This window comes from Chrysemys picta, chromosome 6 (genome assembly GCF_011386835.1).
Source record: "Chrysemys picta bellii isolate R12L10 chromosome 6, ASM1138683v2, whole genome shotgun sequence".
Taxonomy (NCBI): Eukaryota; Metazoa; Chordata; order Testudines; family Emydidae; genus Chrysemys; species Chrysemys picta.
In genome coordinates, this window is record NC_088796.1 from 108,976,971 (window position 1) to 108,996,269 (window position 19,299).

The window sequence follows — 19,299 nt, forward strand, 5'->3', positions numbered from 1 at the left end:
CTGTTCCTTTGCCACCCTCAGCTCCTCACCCCTACTCCTTCTGCCTTCTGTGGCAGGAGTTGTAGCCAAGGTTAAGGAAGAACAGCCAGGGAGTCCCTATGCTTCCATGATGCAAGCTGACAGAGCAGCCCTTTGGGGTTGTGGGCAGCCAACACAAATTACAGCAGCATTCATGTAGATGAAGTGGGTACTGTGTGTGTCAGGGCTACACTGGAGCCCTTTCCACACCCTGTCATCACCTGGTACAACTTGGTGTTCCACTGGAATCTAGTCAAACAGCTCCAGATTGTGGAATTTATTTTTTCTATTTAAAAAATCCCTCAGAAATCTCAATTAAAAACTATTAAAAATACTCTTATAAAGAGTCTTGTATGAAAGTGTGCATGAGAGAGAGGTGCTTTACAGATAAATATACAAACAAGATCTCTAAAGAGATAACATACACATGAATTATACGACAGGGGATGAAAAGAGCAAACACAGAATTCCTTGAGCAGTGACATTTAACACCTGCCTCGTCAGTTTCATATTTGATTTTGTTTTGTTTCTTGGTCATCATCTGTTTCCTTAACACTGCTAATGTGTATGCACAAAGGGACGTGGTTAAGGTTATGTGTTGAACTTTAACTTTAGCATGTCTTCAGTTGTTAGTGCTTAATTCACTCCATGCAACCCTTAATGTTCTTTTAGCCGGGAAACCGGTGTGTGTGTATGCGTGTGTGTGTATGTGTGTGTGTGTACATGCACATCAGAGAGAGAGACTGTGCACTACAGGTTAGAGCTGGGCAAATGACTGATCTTTTGATTCAGAAGCAGTTAGGAGTTTGGGTAGAACCCCAAATCCGAAAGATTGGGGAATTTTCTGGGAATCAAAAAAGTCCCTTTTGGGTCTGTTCCAGAGTGGTCATTCAAAATTAGATTTGTCACATCCCAACTGAGTGCCCTAATGACCGGCTTAAAAGTTATAAGCAGGGGAGGCAGCACCACCATCACCACCTCCTCTGGACATTTTGTGAATGGTCAAAATTATTCATGTCAAATTGGTGAATAGTTTAGAGTTGACCAAACTGCGTTATTTTCTGAATAGACTATTCTCCCAGAAAAATTCACCCAGCTCTACTGAAGATGGACCTGAAACAAAATAGAGTATCTGAAAATGACAAAATTTAGGAAAAGTTCATATCCCAGTCCAGACTTTGTGACTTGGACTTATTCCACTACACACACGCGAACATACTCTCCCTCCCTCTTAATGTTTGTCTTTTTTTGAAATACTATATAAAATGATCATTTTTATATTGCATATACAAATAAAAATGGGGTACACATTCTTTTCTGTATCTGCTGTCATTTATACATATCCTTTCTGCATCACCACCCAGACACAAAGGACATTGCTTATTGCTATCATGGGTGCGCTTTGAAATGTCTCCATTTCCCACACAGTCATTTCCACTTGACTAGACTCATTTTCAGTTTATTAAAAATAAGGTCCTCTTGATTATGATATAGTCTCATAGAAACAATAAGCAGCAGCACTAAAATCTTCTAAATTCTTTTTTAATTAAAAGTGGCATGATTGTTTGAATAAGAACATATATCACAACCTAGGGTGAGATACATGACTTATTTTTATTACTATTGGTGTACTTCAGCCTCTCATATTTCTGCATCCTGTGGGTCTTATTCTATTCCCATTAAGATAATGTGAGTTTTGCTGTTCACAATAACAGAAGGCGGCTCAAACCCTAAATTAGAAAAATAAATTATGTATCTCATCCCAAAGTGTGATTTCATATGTAAAAATATAGCACATCTCCCTCTGTGTGTGTGTGTGTGTGTGTGTGTGTGTGTATACACACACACATCTCCTATGCTAGAATGACAATTATCAAAATGTCCAGGTGACATCTAAAAATTTTGGATAATCAGGAGAGCCAGCAAATATACTTTGAAATCAGCCCTCAGGGTTTCCTGAAAAAATTATATATTTCAAAGCCTGCTGGCCAGCTCCTGTGACTATAAACAACCTCCTTCCGCATTCTCTGTATTCTATCATTGTATGCAACTTAGTTTCTGAGTATACAGACTGCAATTTTAGCTTAGCCCTTGTGCAACGGCACTCAAGGGACAGGGAATTTCACAATCCCCTCCTCCCACTGGACAACAATGCAGGATTAGAGCAAATTCTAGTATCAAGAGAAAGAGGGAGAAAGTAAGTTAAACAGGGATATATTGAAGGAAATTAGTGATGTTCTAGATCACTGCTACATTGGTTTTTGAGGAATGGGCAGATTCCTAAGGACAGGAAATGGCAAACATACTGTAGTATTATTATGCAGAAAATAATTGAGACATGATATTAAAAATGTAGTCTATTTGTTTCTTTTGGGGAAAAATATTTGAAACAATATTAGGTGAAACATTACTTATCACTTTAGGGAAAACAACTGGGTATAGTTTTTAGGCTTTAATAAGGGAACAAAAGGAAATATATGATTTGGATGGCGACTTCCACCATAGATCTGTGATAGTGAACTCTTGCTTAATTAACTATTTTGTTCATTAAGGGCCCAATCCAAAGCCCACTTGAATTTAATGGGAGTCATCCATTAAATTTAACAGGTTCCATCACAGAAGGAGGGAACGACATTGGATCTTACAGGTTTAGATTTCAAAAAACCCCTGATGAGTTTCCATAAGAAAGATGAAGGGTTAAGGTGTAATATCATCATAATAACCTTTTGTTTAGAGAAGAGGATTAAAAATCGGTACGTGTTTTTTGTTGTGGGTTTTTTTTGTTTTGTTTTTTGTTTTCCCTCTATCTGGAAGGGGGCAGGCAGTAGATGGTTCTGGGGATCTCTCTTGATTAGGTACAGATCTGGATGAGGATCATTACATTGGAAGACAAAGAATGGCTAACACTATAACTAGATCCAGAGGGATACAGATCTCTTAGGAGACTGGACCAAGAAATGGAAATACAATCTGCTATGAAAACATGGAAAGTAATACGTTTGGGAGAAATTAAGTGAAATAGGGAGCATAGATTAAATGGAACAGTCTTGTCACGCTCCCCAGTTAAGTACTTAGCTGCAGTGAAACAAACCCACAAACTAAGTGTTGTAATGTGATACAGTGAGAGATGGAAAGCAATATAAAGGGGGTGATTTAAGGATTTACATGTCACTGATCAAACCTCAGCTACACTAAAATCAGTTTTAGTTACTTTTTCCTGAAGAGGGTATTATTATTCTTAATCCTTCATAGTGCATTGTAAGGGTAAAATTCACCCCAGCAGAGAGAGCCATCACAAAGCCTATCCTGAGGACTTCAGCAAGAATCTTCCAAACACTCATGCCTGTGCTTAACTTTACATATGTAAGGAAGGAACCCCATTGAGGTCAGCCTGATGATGTGCCTGATGTTAAGAATGTTCATAAATATTTCCAGGACTGAAGTGTTGAGTGGGAAGTAAGTGGTGCATAGGCCTCGTGTTGGCCCTTGGCATAGGGTGAATTTCACCTTAAGTGAACAATATGCTTAGCAGAAATGGAAAAAAATAAGTTCTCTGACCCAGCTGTTTTGAAATCTAAGGGCCCAATTCTGCAGTCCTTCATTCTGACTTGGTCAAAATTGCCCCCTGAAAATCCGTGAGCCCAATTCAGATCTACATTAAGCAGGTGAAATTCTATTGAAGTTCATGGAGCTGCAGCCGGTTGTGGCCAGGGCTGAATTTGGCCCTTTGTCTTTTAATAGGAATTTTTGCCTGAGTAAATTGTATGATTGAACCATAACAAACATGACTATAATACAAGCAAGAAACATCAAATGAAAATATGGGAGCAGAGTGTCTCAGGGATGAGGTCAGCACTGAAAGGCTGCATGAAAGAAGTGTATGTTCAGAGGAGGCAGGTCACTTGGTGCTAAGGAAGAGGGAAGCTGTTCCAAAAAAGGGGAGCTGCAGGATTGAGTGGGGAGAAGGAGACGGTGTGGGAGCATTAAAGAGAGAGGACTGGGTGGAGCTGAAGCGGACATGACTACAGCGTAAAATAAGTACAATGACTCCAGGATTTTTAGAATGGTGGGTGGTTGTGAGTAGAGAGGAGCACATATATACATGAAGGGGAGAGAAATACTTGAGACTATCCAGAAAACAAATTAGATCATGTTACTTTTATTGGAGGAACATAAGCCAAAATATGCATTAAAGGGGCAAATCTTGACTCATTCTCATTGAGCTGCAGAGGTCCCCAAGGGCAGCAGAATTTAGATAATTAGATACTACAGTGGCAGGCACTATAGAAGAAACAGCTGTGCAGGAAGCAGTGCAAATTTTTTTACCCATTTTATCTAAAGAAAGACCATTCTTGATCTATAATGATAAACATTTAGCTTCTGAGTATAATAAATATTGTATCCACAGCCAGCCCATTAAATATTTTATTTGAGCAACAGCAGCTTCTTTTCATCTTTAATTTATTTTTTCTAAAAATATAGCTGGCAATGTAATCCCTTTTTTGGTTGTTGTGGAAATACCTACCCCAAATTAGGCTGCAGCTCACATACGCTGAGTTCCCCTACCACTAGCATGCTTACCGGAAAACACTAATTCATGGCTCTGATCCTGTGAACAGGACTTCAGTGGGACTATTTACGTGAGTAAAATTACTCAGGCATGTAAGGCCTTTCAGGATCAGACCCTTAGCTTTTTCCCTGAAGAATTACTAGTAAGGCAGGTGTGGAGAAATAGTGTTGAAAGGAACAGCTAGAGCAGTAATATGTTCACAAGCTCCCAATTGTTTTGTGTTTAAATAGAAATTATTATTATTTATTACTTATTACAGTAGCACAGCTGGAAGCAGCTGGGGAATGAGGGGAAACCGTAGTGAAATCAAAAGCCACGTTAGCATATGCTGAACAGATAATATGCAAAACTTCTCAGAAATGGTGCTTAATTCTTTGCCTCTTCATCTTTATATGAATTCACAGCTCAAACCTTTCTTGCAAAAATTTCCCCTAAAACAAGCACTTTTTAAGTGGTCTCTTTTCAAGCAAAATGTACATCTTTTAATGCACTCAATGCTGGGGTGCACTCTCCTCTTCCTGGGCTGCTTCTCATCCTGGATGACTGCTACCTATTCAACTTTTTCATAAATGATCTGGAGAAAGGGGTAAAAAGTGAGGTGGCAAAGTCTGCAGATGAGATTAAACTGCTCAAGATAGTTAAGACCAAAGCAGACTGTGAAGAACTTCAAAAAGATCTCCCAAAATTAAGTGATTGGGCAACAGAATGGCAAATGAAATTTAATGTGGATAAATGTAAAGTAATGCATATTGGAAGAAATAACCCCAACTATACATAAAATATGATGGGGGCTAATTTAGCTACAACGAATCAGGAAAAAGACATTGGAGTCATCATGGATAGTTCTCTGAAGACGTCCACGCAGTGTGCAGTGGTGATCAAAAAAGCAAACAGGATGTTAGGAATCATTAAAAAGGGGATAGAAAATAAGATGGAGAGTATCTTATTGCCTTTATATAAATCCATGGTACGCCCACATCTTGAATACTGCGTACAGATGTGGTCTCTTCATCTCAAAAAAGATATACTGGCATTAGAAAAGGTTCAGAGAAGGGCAACTAAAATGATTAGGGGTTTGGAACTGGTCCCGTATGAGGAGGGATTAAAGAGGCTAGGACTTTTCAGGTTGGAAAAGAGGAGACTAAGGGGGAATATGATAGAGGTACATAAAATCATGAGTGATGTAGAGAAAGTAAATAAGGAAAAGTTATTTACTTTTTCCCATAATACAAGAACTAGGGGCCACCAAATGAAATTAATGGGCAGTTTTATTTAAAACAAATAAAAGGAAGTTCTTCTTCACACAACTTGTGGAACTCCTTGCCTGAGGAGGTTGTGAAGGCTAGGACTATAATAGCGATTAAAAAAGAACTGGATAAATTCATGGAGGTTAAGTCCATTAATGGATATTAGCCAGGATGGCTAGCCTCTGTTTGTCAGAGGGTGGAGATGGATGGCAGGAGAGAGATCACTTGATCGTTGCCTGTTGGGTTCACTCCCTCTGGGGCACCTGGCATTGGCCACTGTCGGTAGACAGGATATTGGGCTAGATGGACCTTTGGTCTGACCCAGTACGGCCATTCTTATGTTCTTATGAACCCGGCTTCCTGGGGTGGAGTGGTGTTCCTGATCTCTTTAAGCAGGCCCCTTGCACTCTGCTGCTGCTGCAGAAACAGCTCCTTGGACCTCCTGAGCATCCCCCTCCCGTTTCTCCTCCTGCTCCTGCCGGCCCTCTTCCTGAATGAGAAATGACGGCCTGTGGCAGTGATGCTTCCTGCTGCTGCTCTTTCCCTTGATTGGCCAGTGCTGCTGATGGGGTCACAAAAGAGGCAACATAAACTGGTAGCAGGCTCAGAGTGGTGCTATTAGGGCATACCAGATGTTTCCAAGCTCTAGGCAGGGCTCCAGTAGCAGAAAATGCACTGGAGAGGAGAATATAATGTACAAACTAGCCATAGCCTCCCTTGCTTTGGGTGATGGGTGGGGCAGCCTGATCCAAGAAGGGGATTTTGCCAGGGAATGTCCTGCTTCTCTTTGCAGTAATTTCTTCCCCTGGAGTTTTTGTGGAGCCCTTGACAGGAGTTACACTGTTGTCAACTCTTACAATTTTATTGAGAGTCTCATGATATTTGGTGTTTGTCTTAAAGCCCCAGTTCCTGAAGTCTAGTCATTACATGACAATCTCAGCTTTTGTTTAAAAAAAACCACCCCACATCTTACTAACCCTCATGGTTTCTGAAAAAAAACTTGAGAACTTGACCCAAGGGCACCCTAAAGGCTCAGAAACCAGAAATGGTTTCAGGGGAACAGGAGTGTATGTGCGGGGGGGAGGAAGAGGAGGGAAGGGGGAAGGGGAGAGCCTAAAATCCATTATTAAAAAAAAAACTCACTATTTTAAAGCCAACTTCAAGACTTTTGGAAGCCTGCCTCATATTTGAATGCTTGGGGTTTGCATTACTGGAGTTAAATCTGCTCCTGTTGGCAGGGACTTGGAAGGAAGGAGGTGCTATTATAAAGTACTGCCTGCCCTACCTTGAACTCAGTCCTAGCAGTGTTACAAGTTACACCTCACTGCATCAGTTTTAGACAGCCTTCCCAATGTGTTTAGTTAACATTCACGGTACTTTCCAAATATTATTTACTGGTGACACTTCAATGTGTATTTGTACCTTACAAAATTTGCAGGGGGAAAAAGAAAGGATTTGATTAAGCAAAGGTGATTCAGAACTGTGTAAATTTCCAGGTGTACCACTAACAATCACAACTTACCTCTCTCTCTCTAGGGACATTTTAAGGCTGGCTGGGAAAATGTCAATATTTTTGGCAAAAATTTGAGCACAAGAATTTTTTTCTATCAGTAAAATGTATTCATTGAAAAATTTCCAGCCAGCTCCAGTTGTTGCACTATAATTAGTATAATAAAAGTGCTTCTCATGTCCATTCCTCTGCTGAAAAGTTTAGGTCAATGATTTTGTATTTCTTTTTCTTGTAATTTTTTTTTAAAGGAGACCAATTTTAAAGATTGTAGCTGCTGTTCACAAAAGAGGAATTTAAATTGAAGAAACTTTGCCTGTGAATGTAGAGTCTGCCATCTGTAGTATACTTTGGAAATGAATAAATTTGGTCAGTGGGAACGAAATTCACCTTTTTAATATTAATCCTTCTCTTAGAGCCTGATCCAAAGCCCATTGGAGTCAATAAGAGACTTTGTATTAACTTCACTGGGCCCTGGATCAGGTCCTTGAAGCTCTGGGCTATGTAGATAGTCATACCTGTATTTCCCAAAAGATCATAAAAAATGGTGTTAATTGAGTCCAAAGAGTACACACAGATTATCCTTATGTGCTAGCCTGAAGTATGTAATATCATGCATATAAGGCAGGTATCATGTCTCTCTTTATAGACTAACGTGTGGAAGGTCTTCTCTCTATGGTAATTAATTACAGAGGATTTTGTTTTCTCTTTTATATGTCAGACTTCGTTTTATTGGTAACCCAAATAGTTGTCTGCTTTATATAAATGAATGAAAATATCTTTTCTTCTAAGCACACTGTAAAAACATCAGTCAGTATCCTTTGCTGTTAGATACTGAATGACTAACATGTACTGCATGTCCCAGGCAGATGAGATTCAAGGTAAAATATAAAAATGCATTGTTGCTTTTTCTTGACCTTCTTTTTGAAACTCCCTAATGGAAAATATATTAGGCATTTCCCAAAACTTGACCATTCTGTCTTTTTTCCTTAGGTGAGAAGTCTGGTGGACATCAGCAGATTCTGAAGAAACCAAAGTAAGATTTTACATATGCAGTATTTCTAAGTGTTTATGGTTACAGTTCAACTTTTTTCTTAAGGGGACTATTGCTGATTTTTGGCATGGATTTCTTGGTGTAAATCTAAAATTTCTCTTGTACTTGGCTGCCTCTAGCAGTGGTTGGAAAGAGTATTATTTTAAAGGTTCCTGTAGGTGGGAAATAGAGCACGGTATTTGGAGTGGTGGCTTTTGCAGTGAAATCTTGTCCAAAGGAGTCCTGAGGGGTCAGGGGTGAGATCACAGTTTAGATTTTGCAGTCTTTTTGGAATAAAGGAAAAGAGTCTTAATCCCTTAAACAAGGTGGGTTTGTTAGGTATGCTGCAAATTAAATGGAAATGTAGTTAGTCAGTAGAATAAGTAAATAAACAAACAAAAGGTTGCGTTTGAGCCTTTATAGCTTTTCTGTTTGGTGTCAGATTCAGTAAACCAGCAAAACACTTCATGGGTTCTTGTAAACATGTGTTCTGCATGTCACACCTACTTGAAAGTTTACATGAATTCTTCAATTCTTTTAAAGAAAATTCTGTATTTCAGTTGTGAAGAAATCTGATTATCAAACACCTTGGGCTCTTTCCTGTCTCTTTCCATTGATTTGAATAGGAATTGGAGTCCCTAATGAGAATATATCAGATTACAGCAGCATGTTAAAACTAACTAGCAACTCAAATCAATGAAGTGAAGTATTAATTATTGCATGTGTACATAGATAGCTTTTAATTAGCAATGCATGATACCTAGGGTGACCAGATGTCCCGATTTTATAGGGACAGTCCCGATTTTGGGGACTTTTTCTTACATAGGCACTTACTACTCCCCACCCCATCCCGATTTTTTCACACTTGCTGTCTGGTCACCCTAATGATACCTGTCTTATCTGGATTTACCTAGGATGTGAACAGTGATTTACCATTTGCCAATCAGGCTGCAAAATGTACACGTGAGGCATATAGTGAAGGATAGTCTCTCAGTTGTTTGTTTCCATTTCTCTGTTAGAATTATATTATTTAAAGTTTGTTTTTATATTTTATATTTCCTAAATGCTGCAATAAATGGAAACTATAAAGTCAAAACTGGTCCCAGATTTAGGTATAATTGCTTGGAGTCCCATTTCAGCCAGGATTGTCCTCAGTTTTTAAAATCAGTTTTTAAAATAGCCTGTGTGTTGACAGCTTTTAAACAATGTTTTTTTTTCCATACTGGAGGCTGCTGTGTTTATGCATTGGCATTGTTATTTTGTCAGTACGATTTATCTGCAGAGAATGTGTTTTCTTCTTGCTTCACTAAGTAATGCACATCTTGATTTTACAAAACAGGAAACTTGGGATGGGGTGGGTTCAAGAGCTAACTAATATTTTACATTTCCATCCCCCCGTTAAATCTGCCCATTTCAAGATAGAAACCACAGAGGCAAATATTAGAAGATGGTCTTTAGGAGTAATGGACTGGCATATTTAAAGTAGGTTGTAGTTGCTTATGAAGTATTTGCAGCCTTTAGTAAAAACCAGTTTATTAAATTCTGTGTATGACAATGTGGAGCAACATGATTTTCCATTGGAGAGAATTACTGTGAGTATGTGTACACTGCAATTAGACACCCGCGGCTGGACCAGGCCAGCTGACTTGGGCTCTCGGGGCTCACGCTAAGGGGCTGTTTAATTGTATTGTAGGCATTTGGGCTCAGGCTGCAACCTGAGCTCTGGGACCCTCCCAACTCGCAGGGTGTTAGAATCCAGGCTCCAGTCTAAGCCAAAATGTCTACACCACAATTAAACAGCCCCTTATCCTGAACCCCTTAGCATGAGTTATTTGGTATGGGCCAGCAGCGAGTTTTTAATTGCAGTGTAGACATACCCTAAGAGAGCTGGTCATTGGCTTAAGATTTAAGGGTAAATACATTTACAAATATGCATTTTGTTTACAAAATCCAAAAAAATTACATTATGGAGCAAATTAGGAAGCCCTTGTTCCATTTAAGTTAACAGAAATCCAAAGTCATGACTATGAGCTAACTTGCTGTTTATTTTGTAAGGCTCTCTATTTCCTCCAAGTATAGTCATTTCTTCCATGTGGCTGTTCTTGAGAGCCTGCAATTTACTTATTATAGTAAAGTGCACATTATACATAGGAGGGAGTTGATTATGGAGATCAAAGGACATTGAGATGGCAAAAGAGTAGCAACCTCTGATTGCGTGACGGCCTAATCACAAAAAGCCTTACAGTGAGGGACTCTCAAAGTACAATTTAGTAGCAGATAGGGTAGCAGTACATCCTATAAGGGTATTAATATTTCTAGTAGCCATTACTTATTTTTTTTAAAAAGCCAAACACAAACTAATTCATAAAGCAACCCAGTTCTCTTTCCTTGTGTAAGGAGGATGCTCTAACTGCACACATTCTAAAAATATCGGTTCTGTTTATGATGTCATTATTTTCTGGTGTCCTCCATGAACAAAAGTCTTAGAACTGCTTTTGACATGGAATCACTGAAATCCCAGTGAGTCTGAGTTTAGCTCTTGATGCTGTAAGTAATGCATTTCCATTTCTGTGCCATCATAGTAATGAATCACTATCTTATGCAGCATGTAAGTATTCATTCTCCTGAGGCAGCTATGACATCACTTAGAATATTGAATCTTCATGGAAGTCAATGATGTTATAAACACTGACAGTTATATTATATCCTTTTTTTCCTCTTTCCTTTCACCTGGCACAGCGTGTTATGAGGGGAAAAAAATTCTCTCTGGTTGATGAGGTTTCCTCCGCCACAAGAGGATGTCTTCACTTCAGCCTGCCTTTGATAGATTTCATATTATATTTAGATTTAAGTGTCCAAGGAAAAAGATAAATCAGGATCACCTAATCATAGGGAGTCTGGATTGTACATGAATTAAGAAACGAGCAGGGACATTATTTTAACTAGTCAAAAGGTTCTATTATTGCTAATTACCAAATTATAATTGTCCAAGAACAAATGAAAGGTTGCTAAGACACAACATATTACGGGAGAGGGAGCAGGAAAGAAGAAAATCAGCACAAATTATTAATAAATCAGATAGCAGCACTAGTATTAATCTAGGCATATGTTATCAGGGTTTCAAAATAACCATGTGTGGTATGATGATAAAGCAAGGCTTTGTTGAGATTCTGCTATCATTCTGTCTCATCTATCATGAGAGGCCTTTCATATATGATGGAAATCTGCAATTACTTACTGAGGAAATAATAACCTTCTGGTAAATGGTGAGCAGGTGTACAGAAGTACAGAGATTCCTAGCAGAAGGAACCAGCGTTACCATGCAAACAACTTGGAGTTCTATGGGACAAAGTTGGAACTGACATGTTCAACTTGGGAAGACATGATCACCTGGTTATAATAGACTACTTTACTAATTTCCCAGAAGTAATCTCACTTGAATATACCACAGCAGCAACAGTTGTCAGGCACATTAAATCTGTATTTGCATGGCATGGAATTCCAAGAACAGTAATAACTGACAACAACCATAGTTCAAGAATAGGGAATTCCTGAACTTTGCTAACATGTATGACATTCATCACGACATGAGACATATATCTTCCCATATATATTAGATCCAATGGATTAGCTGAATATGGAGTACATATAGTGAAGAACTTGCTCAAAAAAGCAATAAATGCAAGAGAATATCCACATTTAGCACTGCTCAACTATAGAGACACACCACTGCAATATGGAAAGTCACCTCTTGAACTTCTCTACCTTACACATATAAATGCTCAATTACTAGATATAGGACAAAAACAAAGGATGATTAGGGAGTCTGTGATAGTGAGGACAAGACTAGGGAAGTACAATCAAACAAAATATTACAGTAAAGAAATCTGACTAAAGAGGGCTTGCAATACAGCAGACCAGGAAGATTGCTGAAACGCCCTGAAAGAGTGATCAAGACTTGTTAGTGTTGTGTTTAAGCAAACTGAACAGTTAAGTCAGTTAGTGTATTTGTAATAGTTATTAATTTGAACAAAATCACTATTAAATTAATCAGGGTATATTAAAAGGGGATCTAAAATGGGAAGATGTCTCTAGAATAAGTCCTCCAGGAAGTGTAGCGATCCCAGACTTCCTGTACACTCTATATACAGTCTTTGGTTTCCTGGGACATACTTTCTGCTAGGGGCAGACACAAAGAAGCCCAGGATAGGGCAGTTGCAGACTGAAGATACACAGAGAGTAGAAAGTTTGTCACCTAATTTCTGTATGTACTTCCTGTTCATATTAAAGCGTTTATCATGACAATGGTCTGCTCATCGGTGAGATACTGCAATGTATGTGGGATTGGTGAGACCATAGCTAAACACCAGAGACAAAGTAAAAAGAGAAAATTGAAAAATTGGTGCAGGTTCAGAGAAGATTTGAGGTCTGGCAAATGCACTTTATGATGAGAAACTGAAGATGATCAATTTATTTAGCTTATGAAAGAGTATAGTTGATAAAGATAAAGAGTACAGTACGGTTATGTATTTATGCTATGTCTTGTAGTATGCGTCTTGTCAAATAGTTCCATAGAATACAATTTTATTTTTCTATCTTTCCCTTTTAAAAACAGCACTAAGAAATGTAATTTACAAACAAAATATTAGAGAAAGATTGCAAGATTTTTAGCACGAGTAGGCCCACAATTGTTAAAGTTGCGCCCACAAGCTTAACTCTATCTTTTTGAACATATGCATTACATATCCCTTTGAGTTTGATGCTGTTTTTAGTTATACAATCACTACTGCTTCATAAATAATATGATATGCTGTTTTATATTTCTCTACATATGTAGATACATGTACATAAACTCTTATAATACTTTGATCTACTCTATCTATGCCAGACAACAAATCCGTGGAAGTCATATATATGAAAAGAACACAGGAAACCATACTTACACATCATATTATAGATCAGGAAAACCAATACAGAGTAATAGTGAACTTTATTGGCGTAAAAATTAGCTTTGTAGTTAACTGCCTCATCTCCTGAATTGCACATGTGGAAGGTTGTTTACCAGTTGAAAAGAATGTGTGTCGTTTATGGCTGCTGACTGATTTATTAAAATGCATAGTTTGGGAGTTTATCATGTAAAAAATCTGTAGTAAAAGATCTTAGACCACCAAGTCAATTTAAAAAGTATAAGTACACAAGAATGAAACAAAATTACAAGATGCTACACATGTGTAGTCACTGTTAATGGTTAATGCATGATAAAATATAGCTTTACAGCATGTGACCGTGTAATTGAAGGACTGCTTGGTTTATCATAAGTATGCATAAAGGCACAGCATTCGGTTTGCTTGTGCTATCTTAATTTTGTAATTTCCTGATGAGAGCTAAGCTATCTAGCCAGGGGATTAGCTCTGCCTTCACATAAATGGGTACAACTCCCATTGACTTCAGCGAGAAGTCACCCACTTTTTTGAGGGCAGAACTGAACTCTTAGCTTTAGCTTAACATAGTTTGCTTTTATGGATTAAAATGCGCATTTTCCACTAAAGAAAATGGCTTCTTTTGAGTGTTGCCATTTACTTGCTAGGTAAAAACACTGGGTCAGATCCTCAGATGGCTTAAATTGGCACCGACTGAGAATTTGCACCAGCTGAGGCTCTAGTCCCCTATTGCTTTTGAAACTGGAGTTTGGGAATTTACCCATGATCTTTAACATGTTGGATTTGATAGAAATGTTACCTTTGTGTTTACCAGACAGAAAATTATGTGAAACCGTGAATCTAAACATGTTTGGGACTGTTGCCATACCAGATTTATTAAACCAGTCATTAATATGCCATTTACTTTTCTGACTGAATTGAACCTGTGGTGACTAAAAAAAAGAGATTATGGTGTAGACTCCAGCAATTAATAGTGTGAGAGCCTGCTCCCTTGCTGTGGGCACTGTGTCTCTTAACACATTTGAAATGTTGGCTTATTGTTTCCCTTGGTTGGGTGCTGCTGTTGGATGGATATATATATATATATATATATATATTTGCTGTAATCACAGACATTATTTCAGCTGACTTCTCCCCAACATTCAAAGTGGTGATCATTACACAGCTTAATAATATATATTTTACTATTTATTCATTTAGAGATCTATTTTTTTTCTTTGTGTAACCACTCTGTTCCAGTCTTGTTTAAAAATTCTGTGCACTGAGGCAAACAGGCCCTGAATCCTAGTGTCATAACTATAAAAGGAAGGGTAACAGCCCTCCAGTGTACAATACTATAAAATCCCTCCAGGCCAGAGACTCCAAAATCCTTTTACCTGTAAAGGGTTAAGAAGCTCAGGTAACCTGGCTGACACCTGACACAAAGGATCAATAAGGGGACAAGATACTTTCAAATCTTGTTAGGGGGGGAAGGCTTTTGTTTGTGCTCTTTGTTTTGGAGGTGGTTCGCTCTTGGGACTGAGAGGGACCAAACATCAATCCAGGCTCTCCAAATCTTTCTGAACAAGTCTCTCATATTTCAAACTTGTAAGTGAACAGCCAGGCAAGACGTGTAAGTTTTTATCTTTGTTTTCTCAACTTGTAAATATACCTTTTTGCTAGAGTGTTTATCTCTGTTTGCTGTAACTTTGAACCTAAGGCTGGGGGGGGGGGGTCCTCTGGGCTCTTTAAGTTTGATTACCCTGTAAAGTTATTTCCCATCCTGATTTTACAGAGATGATTTTTACCTTTTTCTTTAATTAAAAGCCTTCTTTTTAAGAACCTGATTGATTTTTCCTTGTTTTTAAATCCAAGGGGGTTGGATCTTGATCCACCAGGAGTTGGTGGAAGAAAGGAGGGAGTATGGTTAATTTCTCCTTGTTTTAAGATCCAAGGGGTTTGGATCTGTATTCACCAGAAAACTGGTGAAGAGTCTCTCAAGGCTACCCAGGGAAGGGAATTAGCACATTGGGAGTGGTGGCAGCGGACCAGATCTAAGCTGGTAGTTAAGCTTAGAAGTTTTCATGCAGGCCCCCACATCTGTACCCTAAAGTTCAGAGTGGGGAAGCAGCCTTGACACCTAGTTTGAGCAGGACAGATCTCAAATTATTATAGTAGTTCATTGATAGTTATCTAGACTGTATTTTTTTTTCATTTTTGCATGTGTGCTTCGGTAATAAATTGATTGGCACAGGGCAAAACATTAAATAAATCAATTACATTATATAGTACTAGAACTAACCAGGTGCTATAGCCATGGGCAGTGAGTGGACACCCCTTTTTCGGGGAGGCTAGCCCCATGGCCCCACCCCCTGCAACAGGAGCATTGAGCCCCCTTCCCCTCTGCTGCAGCCAACCCTGAGCCACCCTCCACCCCCAGCCAGTCGGCCAACTGACCCAAGCCCTGGCCTAAGCAGCCCTATCTGCACCAGCCAGCCAAGACCTTTCTTGTCTGATATTTCTTGCCTCTTTCATCACCAACCTGAGATCTGATGAGTCAGGCCATTCTCCCAATGCCTTTCCTTTCCTGAGTCCACCATTTGTTCTGTGCTCAGGCTACTTTATGTTTGCTGATATTTCAGATTCATCAAAAGGTCACTGCAGATCTGACAGTCTCTGCTGTGCACTGTACTGTCTTCAAATCTTGTGTATTCTCTAAGGGCTTCTCTGTCCCAGAAACAATGGTATGCCTCTAATCCAAAGCATTTGGCTGTATTCCTGCAGCTTTGCCAGACGCTCTGAAGCTTTTGAGGCTTCTCCTGCCTAACTTCCTACTTCTCTAAATACGTAATATACTTGGTCTTTTTCCCAAGCCCATGCGTCTACAAATGCACGTGTTTCTCCTCTTCTTCCCACCCCCTGTGTAAACCCCGCTCTATAGCTATTAGCCTGTCCAAAGCTTGACAGTAATACACAACCTTTACCTAATAGCTTTCTCCTTGTCTCACTTTCCTGTTTGTCTTCCTCTTCCTTTTCCATTCTCTGAGTATAATCTAATTTCTGGATTATTAACCACGTATCTTTCTATTTCCCTCCCTTCCCTAGTCCATGTTTTGTTACCCCACCTGCCTCTCAGCTGCCTCTCACCATTCCCATCCATATGCAGGTGCTTTTCTGACATGATGTGCCAGATCTGACAAACTGCTGTACTGGCTGCTTTCTTCAAGGCTGGAGAGGCCTCAAAATGCCTTGTGCACTTCTGACCCATTGGAGCCCAGGAACATGAGAGATTGGGGGATAACAGCTGAACCCTCACAACTAATGCAGAATATCAGCAAAGCAAGCATACCTGACTGTGAGTGGGGTGGAGGGGTCAGATAAGAGCAGAAGTGGCCTCAAGGACAGAGGAAAAAGAGAAACATCTTAGAAAAGCATGGGGTACCCCCATGTGCCGTTTTGTCACTCCTCCTGTCCAACGTGTATATTAAGCTGTTCACGGGCTTAGTAAGAAAGCACAAGATGCAATTTTTCAGCATTCTCATGACACCCAACTTAGTCTCTGTCTCATCCCTCTTCGATGACGTGGGTTCAGCACCTTAGTCAATGACTAGCTGAGACTGGTGCATGGATGAGTGCAAGCTGGCTAATGCTCAACCTAGATAAGACTGAGGAGATGATGGTGGGCTGCAGGAAGCAGCCAGAGGAGACAACAGAAGTAATATACTCCCTCTATCGAAAGGACCAATACCTGCTATTAGTTACTAGGGTTCACAACTTAGGTGTGATTCCCCATCTATCTAGCCAGAACACCCTCCAGTTTTGCATTTTGGGAAGGGAAGGTTGGATGTAATGCCCTTAAATTTGTTCAGGAACCCCAGGTTGAGAACCCCAATATCGAAGAAGATATAACCTCTTGCTTCTAGAGGTCATCCTTCCAAAACAGGATTCAGACCAGCCAATGCCTGTGCTAAAGAGAAAGGGCTCCATTCACCTGTGCAGTCAGTCTGAGAGCACCAGCACTAAATCCACTTGAAGTATTGTTAAAAAAAAAAAAAAGTTAACTATTATCCCTTCTTTTTGTGCTGTTGTTCTAACATTTTGGAGCTGATAGTGCCTGTTTCACAAGCAGCTAGAAAAGCTAGAAACAAAGTAAAATGTAGTTATGTATTATCTGAAGCAAAGACTCAAATGGATTCTAAAGCAAGTGAATGCCTTTGCTTACTCCTAACTGGCTGTTCCCTACTGCCTCCACATTACTTATACACAGTTTTAGAACATCTCCTGTTACTAGTAATCATTTTTATTGTGTTCTCTAACAGCAATAACACCAATATTTTGGTACTGTTGCACAAAAAAGATACACAGTTAAAGGGGTTCCTTTTAAAATCTATGTTCATTAACTTTATTGGTCTGTGCAGGGAAATGTGTTAGGCATTTGATTCATTATATGTCAGGTTACTTTGTTTGAGGTTTAAAATTAGCAAGATTATATCACTGTCAAATCTTCTCTTTGCCTTTCATTGTGATTTTAAATTTCAGCGGAACACTTTCTTGGCTCATGAGGGTGAATGCCCATGGAAAACAAAGGAGTGGAGCATTGTGATGATTAAGAGAAACATATTCATGAATACAAATATAACCTGCAGTTTCTAATTAGTGACATTATAATTAGTATTAACAACACAAATGCCATATTGGCTTAACACTGTTATCATGCACGCAGAGTTTAGAAGAATCCTTCAGAGCCCTGATGTGCCCTAATATCACATTATAAATTATCCTTGTCTTCCTGTCATGTGGAATACTTCCTGTCCTCTGACCCTCTCTAATTACTGATGCTAGCATCTCAGAGGGACTTTCTGGAAGTTCAAAAATTACTGTATTGTTTTAATTATTCAGTAAAAGACTGATTAAAGTGTGTCTGAGAGCAGTGCGTATCTAATTCATAATTACATACATAAGTGGAAGCTCTGTGGATTAGACTTTTTACCTCAAGGGATGTAGTTTGAATCCTGCCTGGATCATGAGGAGATTTGCTGTAAAACATCTTTCACAGGAGAAGCTTTCAATATTTGGTGGTTTGTCTCACATCTTGCATTCCTTTAATAATAATAATAATAATAATAATTAATAATTAATTAGCAATAAGGAGTTTATAAAACAGTTAACCCAAGCATCTCCCTTTGGAAGTATATATAATTTCTTGGGGATGGGGGGAAAATATTCTGTTGTGGGAAAAGGGGGTTTCCTTCTTCGGTAACTGTTCATTGTTAGCATAGCTGTTGTGCTTTATGTTCATATGTTGTTCGGAAAAAAGGTGTAAGGTGAAAAAAATCCTTTTGCTGAAGCTATAGGTTTGAAGTCTGGTCATGACACCTGAATAGCAGGGAACTGCCACTGAATGTATTTACAACCACAAATGCAACATCAAATGGATGGTAGCATTGAATTGCAAAATTGAAAGCGCAAAAACACATGCTTCTCCCCCGACTCTTGAATTCCTCAAATAGAGGTGAAAGTCTGTCATCTGCAAACAAATGGGAGGAATGTCTAGCTTTTCTTCTTCCTATGGAACTGAGACAGAGGTAGGGAAAGAAAGTTAGCATAAGGTGTATACTCTAATAAGACTGTTACAAGACCACCCTACCAAATATTCTATTGGAGTGGGATGTGTGGATGATTACTCTTGGGAGGGTAATAAAGGTTTAGTAGTATTAGTACTGAATTTACTGAAACACTATGAAATTTGAGAGGATTGGAAATGATGTATAATTAAATGTTCAGTTTCTGTTCTATCCAATTAAATATGCCCCAGCAATAATGTAAACTGTCTTTCTCCTAACACCCTCCAGTCTCCAAGGTTATTGCTTATGGAGACATGGGATACTTCAGATGAGTGCACAAAAGCTTAGACACAGAGCTGAAGCTTATCCAAACTACAGAATCGGAACCTCTTGGATCTGTAAAATTGGGGTTGGAAATCTCATGTGCACAGACCAATTATG

At 39.0% G+C, this 19,299-nt stretch overlaps 1 protein-coding gene across 39 annotated transcripts in view; it reads left to right on the forward strand.

The window, feature by feature from the left end:
- The window catches only part of PTPRD (protein tyrosine phosphatase receptor type D), a 1,673,772-nt gene that overhangs the window by 1,052,253 nt on the left and 602,220 nt on the right, over positions 1–19,299 (forward strand). For all 39 annotated transcript variants that reach the window (XM_065549568.1, XM_065549595.1, XM_065549566.1 and 36 more), the window contains one exon: positions 8,336–8,378. The gene's annotated coding sequence lies outside the window, so the exon portion shown is untranslated. The remainder of the gene's footprint in view (positions 1–8,335; positions 8,379–19,299) is intronic.